The following is an 11,929-nucleotide window of genomic DNA, read 5'->3' on the forward strand; positions in this document are numbered from 1 at the left end:
ACTCAATCAATGAATCAGTCAAAAAACATTTATTAAGTACCTACTACGTGCCAGTTACTGTGTTAAACACTGGGCTCAATTTTTTTTAACTGAGCACCTACTATGTGTGGGATGCCTTGCCTGTAACTCTCTGCTACAGAGTTTATAAGAATTTCTTACAACTATGTAACCACTTTACAAAATATATTCCTTTTAAAAAACTGGTGATGGAGATGGAACAATTGTTTTTCTTCCCATTTTACAGAAGCAAAAGCTCAGACTCAGGAAAAGTGGCTTGCCCAAAGTCATACAACTAGGAAGGGTCTAAGTGTCCAATCTGACTCCAAGGTCTGTCTGCTCTTTTCCCTACATAATACTATACATAATACACAGTATCTGCCCTCAAGAAGCTTAAAGTTGGGTGGAAAGGAGGGAAGAATAAGACCACCAACTGTGTGAATTTCAGCAAATCTGGTACTGGGTTTTTTCCCTTCTAGACAATGAGGAGGTTGAACTACCTGGTCTCTTTGTCTCTGACATTCTATGATCATGTGACCTTAGACAATTCCTTTCCTTCATCTGAATCTCAGTTTCCTCATGTAATATGGGGATAATGACAGTTGAAAGACAGAAGAGGGTAGCAAGGGTAAGTTTTGAAGTCAGTAAGAGTTGAGTTCAAGTTTTACCTCTGACACTCAATGACCTTGTGATTTGGGTCATATCACAACTTTTTAGGGCCCAAGAACTGGAAGTTAAGGGGTTATTCATCAACTGAGGAATGACTGAGCAAATCACAGCTTGTGATGCAATAGAATGCTATTGTACCATAAGCAATGGAAGATTTATATGAACTGATGCAGAGTGAAATGAGCAGAATCAAGAGAAAATGTATACCATAACAACAGCACTACAAGAATGAACAACTTTGAAAGACTTTAAGAATTATGATTAATGCAATGACCAACCATGATTCCAGAGAACTGATGATGATGTGTGCTGCCCACCGCCTGCCAGAGAGGTAGGGGATGGACTCCAGATGCACAAGACATATATTTTTGGACCTGGCCAATAAGGGATTTTTTTTACTATGCATATTTATTTCAATGGGTTCTATTCCCCCCAATGATTGGGAGAAAAAAATTGATAATTGAAAAAAATTTATAAAAAAACTATTCTGTGTCTCCTGGGCAAATCTCTAAGGTTATGACTCTCTTAGACAATAAATTACATCAGTGGAGGGAACTCCCTTGCCAACAATTCCCCCCACACTTGTGATAAAAATAATAATTACTAGAGCAAGCATTTATATAGAGCTTTAAGGTTTTCAAAGTGTTTTATAAATATTATCTCATTTTATGTTCAGAGCAACCCTGAAAGGTAGCTGCTATTATTATCCCCATTTCACAGATGAGGAAACTGAAGCAGACAGAGATGAAGTGACTTGCCCAGAGGCACGCAACTAGTAAGTATCTGAGGCTGGATTTTAACTCAGGTCCTCCAGACTCTAGATCCAGGGATCTATCCAAGGTGCCACCTAGCGTCCTTTTAGGAAATCACGGGGCTGGACCCAAACCCCACAGACTTGTACTACTCTCCCAAACATATGAGATGAAGTAAGGAAGAGGTTTGGAAAGAATTTTCCGTGCTGTACCAATCTCAGAGTTATTATTATTAGGAAACTCTCAGGCTTTCTCTTTTCTTCTGGAATCTGGGAACAAGGTTTCGAGATTTCAACCATCTCCTTTTTCTGGAAATCTCCTTCCCTGAAGGGATGCTTGTTGGCCTCGGGGTGAGTCAGTGCTACTTAAGCTCCTTCTCCATCACTGGGGATGTCCAAGCACCGCTTCTACAGGAATAGAGCTTGAGGGATATCACCCATCCTCTTCCTCCCTGCTTCTTCCTTCTCTTTCTCCTGCTGGGATTGTTGGTTCTGACGTCCACAAACTGAGTAATACGAAGTCACTTGAACTCTCTGGACCTCATTTTCTCCTCCTGTAAAGTGGACCAGATTTTTAAGGAGCGTCCCAGTTCTAAATCCTGTAATCCTAAAATTGGGAGGCTAATCCCTGACCTAAATCCCTTTTCTGAGCTGCTGGAAGGATCATATGAGAAAACAGATAGGAAAATCTTATAGAAAAGGGATTACTAGGGAAGGTAGTAGCAATTTCTTCCTCTGCCTCAGGCAAAAGACAGCTATTTCCTCCATCTCAGAAGAAGTGTTAGAAACCCAAGAGACTCATAAGCATGCATGAGCAAATACTAAAAAGACAACACAGAAATCCACTGGTCCAATTACACTCCCAGGAAAGAGCAAGGTACCACAAATATTTCACTTTGACCTAGCCTGTCAGCATCTCACAAGTCCAGATCTCCTGATGATCCACAGTCCAGCTTGACCTTTCTTGAATCTTTTAGATGCGGCAGCTTCCTGGCAGTGGGATGTCTTCTCCCCACCTCCAAGCACCAGAAAATACTACCTGTTGGACAATCCACACCAACTAGGGAACCCAGGAACTCTTGGATTCCAAGAAGTCACCCAAGCCAAATCAGGATCACTCACTGGTAGGGCAGTTACCCATGCCTGGGAAAAGAAACACAGACTGGAAGACTCAGGATTAGCCTCAGGCTTACCTGAGCAAGTTCATGCTCTTGCTGCCATAGAAGAGAAAGATTCCAAATGGATTGGCCCATTCATTCTGGGACTGGAAATACAGACAAACTTATTGGGTTTCTCTTGATTCCTGATACTTGTTGCTCCTTATGACATAACATCTCATTTCATTCATGGACCACCATTTCTTCAGCCATTCTCCAATCCATGGGTAACCAATCTGTTTTTAGGATTTTGAGGTTTAAGGTTTGTTTGGGTTTTTTTGGCTGTCGCAAAAGGTGCTAAGAATATTTCATCGTATATGACAAGGATATGTCACATATGACTAAAAGACTTTTAGTCTGACCTCAGTTCTCAGATCAAATTGCAGCTTCTGTGGGAGTCCTTTCCTAGTTCCACCAATGACTAATACTTTCCCTCAAAGGTCACCTTCCATCTACTCTGTCTATAGCTTGTGTGTACCTGATTATTAACCTGTTGTCTCTATTAGAATCTAAGTCCTTTGAGGGCAGGGATTATTTTTGCTTTATTTGTAACCCAAGAGCTTAGCACTGTGCCTAGCAACATAGTGAGCCTTTAATAAATGCAAAACTTGACTGACTGAATGACCTGAGGTCATCCCAATAATGAAATCACTAGACCAAGGGATATAAAGGGCTTTATAAATTTTCTTGCATTAATTCTAAATTGTTTTCCAAATGATTTCACCAATCACAGCACCACCAAGAGTGTATTAATGTGTCTGTCTTCCCTCAGTCCTCCTAATGCTATTTCTGTCTTTTTCATCTTTGCCAGTTTGATGGGCATGAAGTGACATCTCAGAGTTTTAATTTCATTTTCCTCTTAGTGACTTAGAGCACCTTTTTTTCATTGGATTGTTGGTGGCTTGCAATTCTCGTTTTAAAAATTGTTACTATCCTTCGACTACTACTTAACTATTGAGCCCTTTGGCCTAGTTTTATTTTTTTTTTATTTTTGGGTTTTTTTAATTTCCTCTTCGTTTTAAATATTTGATCTCTCAGCCTTTCCAAAAGTCTTTTTGCAGCCCCTGAGACATCCTCTCACAGAGCTCTGTCTCTGAGGCTGGAAACCAACATCTTATGGCAACAGGCAGCTTTTCTTTCCTTTGTTTTTCTTTCCTTGAAAGTGGAAAAACTTATCTGGCCTTAGGACTGGGGACTAGATCCAAACTCCAGAGGAAAACATCTAGCCCAAAGCTACAGGAGGTAAGAGAGCCCAGCCTAGAGCATTCTGGGATGGCTTCTCAGGGAAGTCTCAACAGCAGGGACCATGGTGGGCCTTCTGGGGGATCAGCTTTTAACTCTTATTCAGGTAGAAGTCAGCTACTCCTCTAGTTCCTGTTCTTAAACCCAAAGGTGTAATCCTCTTCCATCTCCCCAGACTATGAGCTCCCTCAGGGCAGGGTCCAGGTCTGGAGTACTTTGCCCCCCCAAAAAAACTCAAGCTCCCTGAAGGAAGGACTTGGATCTGTTCCTCTTCTGTCCTTTTAGCCCGTGAGCTCCTCAAGGGCAGGATCTCCGTCTGCTCTTCTGTCTCCCTCACAGAGTAGCTGGACATAGGACTGGGGACACCGAACGGCAGGGAGAGATAATTGCTGCTGTTGCTGCTGAATGATTTCAGTTGTGTCCAACTCTTTATGACCCATTTGGGGTTTTCTTGGCAAAGATACTGCAGTGACTCTTGAGTTTCTTTTACAGATGAGGAAACTGAGGCAAACAGAGTTAAGTGACTTACCCAGGGTCACACAGCTAGTAGCATCTGAGGTCAGATTTATCTGAGAAGACTTTGCTAATTGTCTCTTGGAAGTGTGCCCCAAGAGACAATTAATAAAGTCTTATTGCATAAATGGTAGACTGAATGTCCTTCATGCATAAAAATGAACCATGTCTCCGGACACTGTGAGAGACCACATGATGCCATCCATACGTTCAACCCCAGGCTCCCTTGAGACTACTGGTGTGGTTCCTGCTTGACTAGGAGTCAGAAGTCCTGGAGAAGACTACATACCTATAGTTTATGAAGCCCTTCCAAAGACATGATCTCATTTAGTTTTCACAACAATTCTAAATAGTCAAGGACAAATATTGTCAGGCCCACTTATTAGATGGGAAAACTGAGGACCAAAGTACACAAGAAGAGGCACCCCAGCCACGTCCCTTATTGGGGAGATCTCAACTCCTTTCCTCTCCCAGGAGAATGTCCTGGGAACATCTGAATGCAGTGACAGTGAGGGCAGGTTGCCTGACACCTCTTTGCCTTTCCTCTCTAGGAACAGTCCAGAGCTGATGAACTGGGACTCTCACTATCTCAAGTTTTCCTCCAAACTCCTCTTCCTGCCTTGGTCACTTCCTACTGTCTCCCTTCTGACCTTTGTCTCTACCTTAGACATGCACTTCTCTCTGCCCATTTGGATACCTTTATAACCCCCTCACAAGTAAAGCCCCAAAGTATGTGGGAAAATGTGTTTATTTTGTGTGGCATCACATGTGAAAGTGTAAATAACTATGTCAGAACAGGCACACAAAACGGTAGGAAACATGTGTTATTTCAAGGATGAGAGATTGTGACTGGGTGAACATGTGGCTGTATATATGTGTGACTGGGGGGATCTGTGATTCTGGGCCAGTCAGGCAGTCTGCTACTAACAAGTATGAAGGGCTTACTATACTTCAGGCATTGGGCTCAATGTTGGGTATGCAAAGGCAAAAAATAAACAACCCCACTATAAGTGAACTCACCAACTAAGGAGGAGACAAGAGGAAAACCTCTATGTACCTACCGTAAGCATAGACAGGATCTGCCAGGTATGTTCTTGGAGGAAAGCCACAACATAGGAGGGGGACCAGGCTTCTTGCTAGAAATCGGATTTTAGGTGGAACCTGAAGGAAGCCCCAGAAGCCAGGAGGCAGAGTAAGGAGACAGAGAATTCCAGGCATAGGGGACAGCAGGTGAATATGCTTCCAAATCTGGATTCAGGAGAAGGGGCATTGCCTTCAAGGATCCCAGAATACACGGTGGGGAGAGGTGAAAGGGGTAAGAAGACTAGAAAGGTGGAGCAGTTTACAAAAGCTAAACAGAGGGTTTATATTTGAACTGGGAGGCAAGAGGGAGTCGTTGGAATTTTTTTTTAATTGGGATGGGGGAGGGTATGGTCTGAGTTGAGTTTTTAGGAAGATCAATTTTTTAATAGCTGAGTGGAGAATGGGTTGGAAAGAGAAGAATTTTGAGGCAGGGAGGCCAGCCAGGAAGCTATTGCAACAGTCCAGGCATGAATGATGAGGGTCTGGACCAGGGTGGTAGCAGTGTCAGAGGAAAGAAAAGCAACGTATACAAGAGACATTAAGAAGATGGAAACCACAGAGAGTGATAACTGAGTGAATATGGAGGCTAAAAGTGAGGAATTAAGGATGATACCTAGCTTGTGAGCCTGAGTGATGAAGAAGATACCAGAGCTATCAATAAAGGGAAATTAAGAAGAGAGGAAGGTTTAAGGGGAAAGAAAATGACTGTGGTTTTAGATATGTTGAGTTTAAAATATCGATGGGACATACAATTCAAGATAGCTAATAAGGAGTTGGAGATGTGAGAGCTTGGGAAAGACGTTAGAGGTGAGAATCATTTGCATAGAGATGATCATTGAAACCACGGGAGCTGATGAGATCACCAAGTGAAATGTTACAGAGGGAGAAGAGGAGAAGACCCAGGACTGAACCCAACATTAGTGGGTATGGCGTGGATGAAGATCCACCAAAGGTGACAGAGAAGGAGCAGTCCAACAGGTAGAAGGAGAACCAGACAATAGCAATGTCAGAAAAACCTAGAGAGAAAACTCTAATAATAACTCATAGTAAGTCTGATGAGGTTAGGGACCCATGTTACATCTAGTCTTGGTAGCTCTCTCACAAGAGAGCACAGTGCCCTGCATGTGGTGGGTGCTCGATAAAAAGGTAAAGAGAACCAACCAGTGAGAGCTCAGTCCTGAGAGGATGGGCAGGGAACCCACAGGGACATTTGGTAAACCTCCTTCTGGAGGTGCTTAATCAAACAAAATGGAGGAGCCTGGTTCTCCACTTTGGAACACATTCAGATAATTGATGAGTTTCCTGTCTGCTTACTGCAGGATAAAGAAAAGACTTTTGATTGCCGGGGGAGCAAGAATTGATGGTGAATACAAAAGATATTAACTAGCCACATTACTCCTCTCACCCAGCAGTTCAGGTGAAGAGGAAGAGCGCTTCCCATTCTGGTGACCACATGACTTCCAAACCATAGAGTACCCATGATGCTTTGGTTCTTGCCTCCATTCTTCCCACGTCTTTGTTAGAGGATTGTTGGAGAGGGAGCAACCTCATGAGATTTGAGGCAGGGGAGGGGGTCAGAGGAACTACCCAGAGATTAAGAAACAGGAATCCAAGGGGAGACTACTGTGACCACCACAGGCCAGCTGGGTGAGGCTTTACCCAAAGGATCCAGACCACCAGCAAATCAACCTGGCAAGCTAGTATCCATCCATTTATCCATGCCTTGTTCAGAGGTAAACTTGGTAGTGGAAGAGAAAGATCACTTGGACAGTTAATGCCTTTTGTATGCCACTTTAAAGGCTTCTTCTTTCCTTTGTACCAAGTGGTAAAGTTCTAGAAGAGTCAGAATGTCTCCAAGTGCTCCAAAGTGCAGGGCCTGACTTCCCTATTCAACATTATCAGGCACTTTCAGAAGCAGGCTCACCAGACATCCTGCATCCTCTGTGCATTCTCCCAGGCCTGGCCTCCATCCACCTATCCACTGTGTGATTGTGATGGGGACTGACTATGAATGTGTGTGTGTGTGTGTGTGTGTGTGTACGTGTGTGTATGTATGTCTCTGAATCCTGTATTGATCACTGTCTCTGCCATGAGCTGACATGTTCACCTTTTTAAAAAATATGTGCCACCTTCTGCCTGGCATTCAAGTTATTTGTGCATGCAGCCTACCAAGCAGTTAGTCTGAGTACCCTGAGGATAAAGACCCATCATATATTCACAGTGCTACACAGACTGCCAGGTTCTGTTGTTTCTGAGTATGAGTATACAATTACTTTAGTTGAATTTAAGGAATTTAGATACAGAAACACTTACCTGAGCTGTCAGAGACTCCATCATCCTCAGACTGAAGGACAATGGAAACCACTCCGATGGGCAATATTAGAGGACACAGGCTGATAAGATAGCCATGTTTCCCATCACAAAACGAATTGCTCTATGTTCAAGAATAGGAATCAGTATTGTTGTTTTGCTAATGAAATAGCATTTCAAGAATTGCCTTGGTTATCTCCATCTAGACTTAATTGAGTATTTGTTGTTCAGTTGTGTTATTTTCAGTCATGTCTCTTTATGACCCCATTTGGGGTTTCCTTAGCAAAAATACTGGGATGGTTTGCCATGTCCTTCTCCAGTTCATTTACAAATAAGGAAACTGAGGCAAACGGGGTGAAGTAGCTTGCGTAGGGTCATATAGCGACTGACTGTCTAAGGACAAATTTGAACCCAGGAAGATGGGTCTTCTTAATTCCAGGCCTGGTGCTCTATCCACTGAGACACCTAGCTGTCCAGTTGTGGACTTAAAAAGACTGACCTGTGAAGACGTTTCTGCTTATTTTTATTTTTAATCACAAATTTTTGATGGGTGCAGTGATTTGGACTGAGGAAGTATGGTGAATACCACACCTGAATTGGGTTGTAAACCAAGCTTGTATATTTCCCACCTGGATGATCTCAGATGAGTAAAGGAAGGAAATGCTGAGACTATGGGGTCACAGTAACTAAGTTTAAATACTAGATCTGAACAAGTGGCTTAACCTCTCTGGTCCTCAGTTGCTTCAGTTCTCCAAATGCCTTTATATCTATATCTATCTATCTATACACATATATAATATATTATATATATATCCCTTACCTTACAGGTTTGTTGCACCAAAAGCAGTTTCTAAACTGGAAAGCCCTATAGAATTTGGAATTATGCAAATAAAGAGACTAAAATGTTCACACCCTTTTAACTAGAGTTTATTACTGAGGTTCTCCAAGGAATCCATCAATTAAAAAAAAGTTCCCATATATTTCAAAATATTTATAGCAGCACTTTTTGTAATAGCTAATAATTGGAAACAAAGTGGATGCCCATCCATTGGGGAATGGGAATGGAATGGAATAGTACAGTGCTATAAGAAATGATGTATGTGATTAGCAAGTGCCTGGAATATGATAGAAGTTTAATAAATGTTTATTGATTGATAAATACAGAGAAGCATAGGAAGATCTATATGAACTGATGGAGAGTAAACAGAACCAAGAAAATAATATACCCAGTGACTACAATAATATAAATGGAAAGAACACCACATGTGCATGACACACACATGCACACATGCACACACACACACACACACACACACACACACATCAAAGATCAAGCAGGGCTCAAATAAAGAGAGAGGAGAAGACAGCCCCAACCTACTCCTTTAAAGAGGTGGGTGGTCGGTCCACAGGTGTTACACATTGCATATGTTTTCAGATTCTTGTCTAAAAAGGTATGTGGGATGGCTCTCTGGGAGGTAGATGGGGAGAACTATGTTAATGTAAGAAACAAAAAATCAATAAAGACTGTTTTAAAAAGAAAAAAACACCGCAGAAAGGTGATCTATTGCTACATCTCTCCAATTAGATTATAGGGCAAAGACTGTCTTCTCTATGTCACCCAAAGGTAGAGACCATATCTGCTCCTTCTCCTTTCCTCCCCTCAGAGGAAGACTGAGCACACAGTAGGCATTTAGTAAACATACATTTGTTGACTTTAATAAAAAGGCAAACACCAGAGGTGATAAGGTGAGGGAGGGTCTGTTCTGTGAGGAGACCACACTTTGGGATCCCCTTAGAAAGTATAATTTAGGAATTCTAATTAACTAGAGAGGCTTTGTGGTGTCTATCTAAACTTGGGCAAATCACTTCACCTCTCATAGACTCAGTGTCCTTATCTGTAAAATATAAGTGTTTATACTGGATGACCTCTGAGGTCCTTTCTGCAATGAGGAGAAGGGAGAAAGGAACAAGCATCTATTAAGCACCTATTATATGCTTTGCAAATATCTTACGTGATCCTCATAATAACCCTGGGAGGGAGAGAGCGGTCAAATGTTTTGTCTTGGGTAACACAGCTAACAAGTGTCTGAGTGTACATTTGTAGTGCTTTCTTCTCTGTCCACCATCTCCACAGTACGTGATTCCACGGTAGCTCAGTGCAAAACTGGTGGCAGAATTTCTGCTCCAGCATTTGTGTTAAGGAACTGAGATTTCATGGGGACAGGGAGAGTCTCTCCCTAAAGCCTCCATGATGGAGAATTGTAGAGAACTGCCTAAGGCTCACAAAGGTTGTGTCTGTCCCTTGGGCACAGCAGAGCCCCGTTTCGAACCCTGGCCTCCCACTGTCCCCAGGCCACCCCTCTGCATTGGTGAAGATATATCTGCTAAATGAAACTGCGATTGTGAAACAAACGTGCCAAGCCTCGGGCTCCGCAGCTACCCGGTACAGGCACAATGGCAGGTGCGGGCGGGCGCTCGGTGCCAACATCCCTGTTCCTTTTAGATCCACGCCATGGCTGCCAGCCTTCCAAGAGAGGAAGTGGGAGCGCACGATGGATAGCCACCCTTCAGAGCCACCACGTGCCCGGTGCGTTTTCTGCGAACTTGAGCTCTGAGTTACTGCTGTCGTTAAATCCCGCAGCAGAGCCCGTCCTAACGCGGGCTCGATCCCCCCCGGCAGGGCGGTGATGAAGCGCGCCCTGGACTGAACGGGACGCATTGCAGTCACTGCGGATGCTCTTCGGAATTTTTGCATAATTAGAAATGCCTGCAGAAAACTGTATATTATAATTACACGCATTATTAATCTGGCTGCTGGAGACCTCAGCGACACTTACAGGTTTCGGAGACGTTTTGTCACGGAGGGGAGGGGGGCTCTGAGTCTGAGAACCCAGGCTGGTTACAGACAAATGGGCCCATCTTCATTCTCCTCCCTCCCTTCTTCCTTCCCTCCTTCCCTCCCTCCCTCTCCCCTCCCCGCCCCCATCTCAACAAACAAAAGAAAAAGCATTCTCCAGCGTGGGCCTTGAAAAACCAAAGAGGCATGGATGATTGAGTGGCTTTGGGTTGGAGTCTTCGGCTGGAAAGAATGAAGTTTTCCTGTCTTCCCTTATTTATAAATGCTTCAAGCCTGCATAGAGAGGAATGGGTGAAGAGGCCGAGCTTTGGGGAGCCCGAGGCTCATTGGCTTCAGTTCCTGGGGAACAACGAATACTTGTCAACTGACCGACCCACTTGGGGGACGGCCACAGTACCCCAAAGAGGCACAAAATGGTCTCTCTCTGGGTCCAGGGCTTTCTGAGGCAACTGCACTCCAAGCTCTGGATCTGTCCCAGCCCAGGCCTCTTTCTCCAAAGCCAGTAAAAATAACTTACTGGTCAATACCTCACATCCGGAAGGATTTACAACATCTGCAAATGTTTGTGAAATGTCTGCCATTTCAATCTATCAAGCTGTGCAGACTTGGGCAAGTCACTTAACCTCTGTGTGCCTCGGTGTCTTCATCTGTAAAATGAGAATAGTAACAGCATCTGCCGCCCAAGATTGTTGTGAAGCTCAAATGAGATGTATTTATAAAATGTTTAGCGCAGTGCCTGGAATATAGTAAGCATTACATTAACATTAGCTGTAATTAGTTATTATTACTGGTATTGTCATCATCTGCACAGGATTGAACTAAATGCTGTACAGAGTTTACCTCCTAGAGCTTATAGTCTAGTAGAGGGATAAGGCACACATGGCTAGCCATAATCCTCAATAATATATGGCAAGTGTATTAGAAAGGGCCAGTGTTGAGTGAGGCCTGAGCTGGGAGGTTGCCAATGACCTGTGGGAAACATGGAAGGCTTCCTGGAGAAGGTGGAATTGGGGTTGGACTTTAAGGAGGGGTAGGAATTCAGTAGGTAAATAAAGGGAAAGAGGACATCCCAGGCACAAAGGCACAAAGGCAGGAGGGTCTGGGAAGTGCCTTGGGGGCAGTCTAGTACAGCTTAACTGAACCACAGACTGAAAGAAAGGGAGTCCTGGGCTACAAAGTCATGTGGAGGGCCTTGAATGTCAGGCCAAGGAATCTGATTTAATTTAGTAGGTTGTAGGTAGCCACTGAAGATTTGTGAGTAGAGGAGTGGCATGACCATCTAGGCATCATGTTGGTTCGTTGGTTGATTGGTTGGTTGTTACCTTTAGTTCTCAAAGAGAAACTATCTGA

The sequence above is a fragment of the Notamacropus eugenii genome, chromosome 6, assembly GCF_028372415.1.
Source record: "Notamacropus eugenii isolate mMacEug1 chromosome 6, mMacEug1.pri_v2, whole genome shotgun sequence".
In the NCBI taxonomy this organism is placed as follows: domain Eukaryota; kingdom Metazoa; phylum Chordata; class Mammalia; order Diprotodontia; family Macropodidae; genus Notamacropus; species Notamacropus eugenii.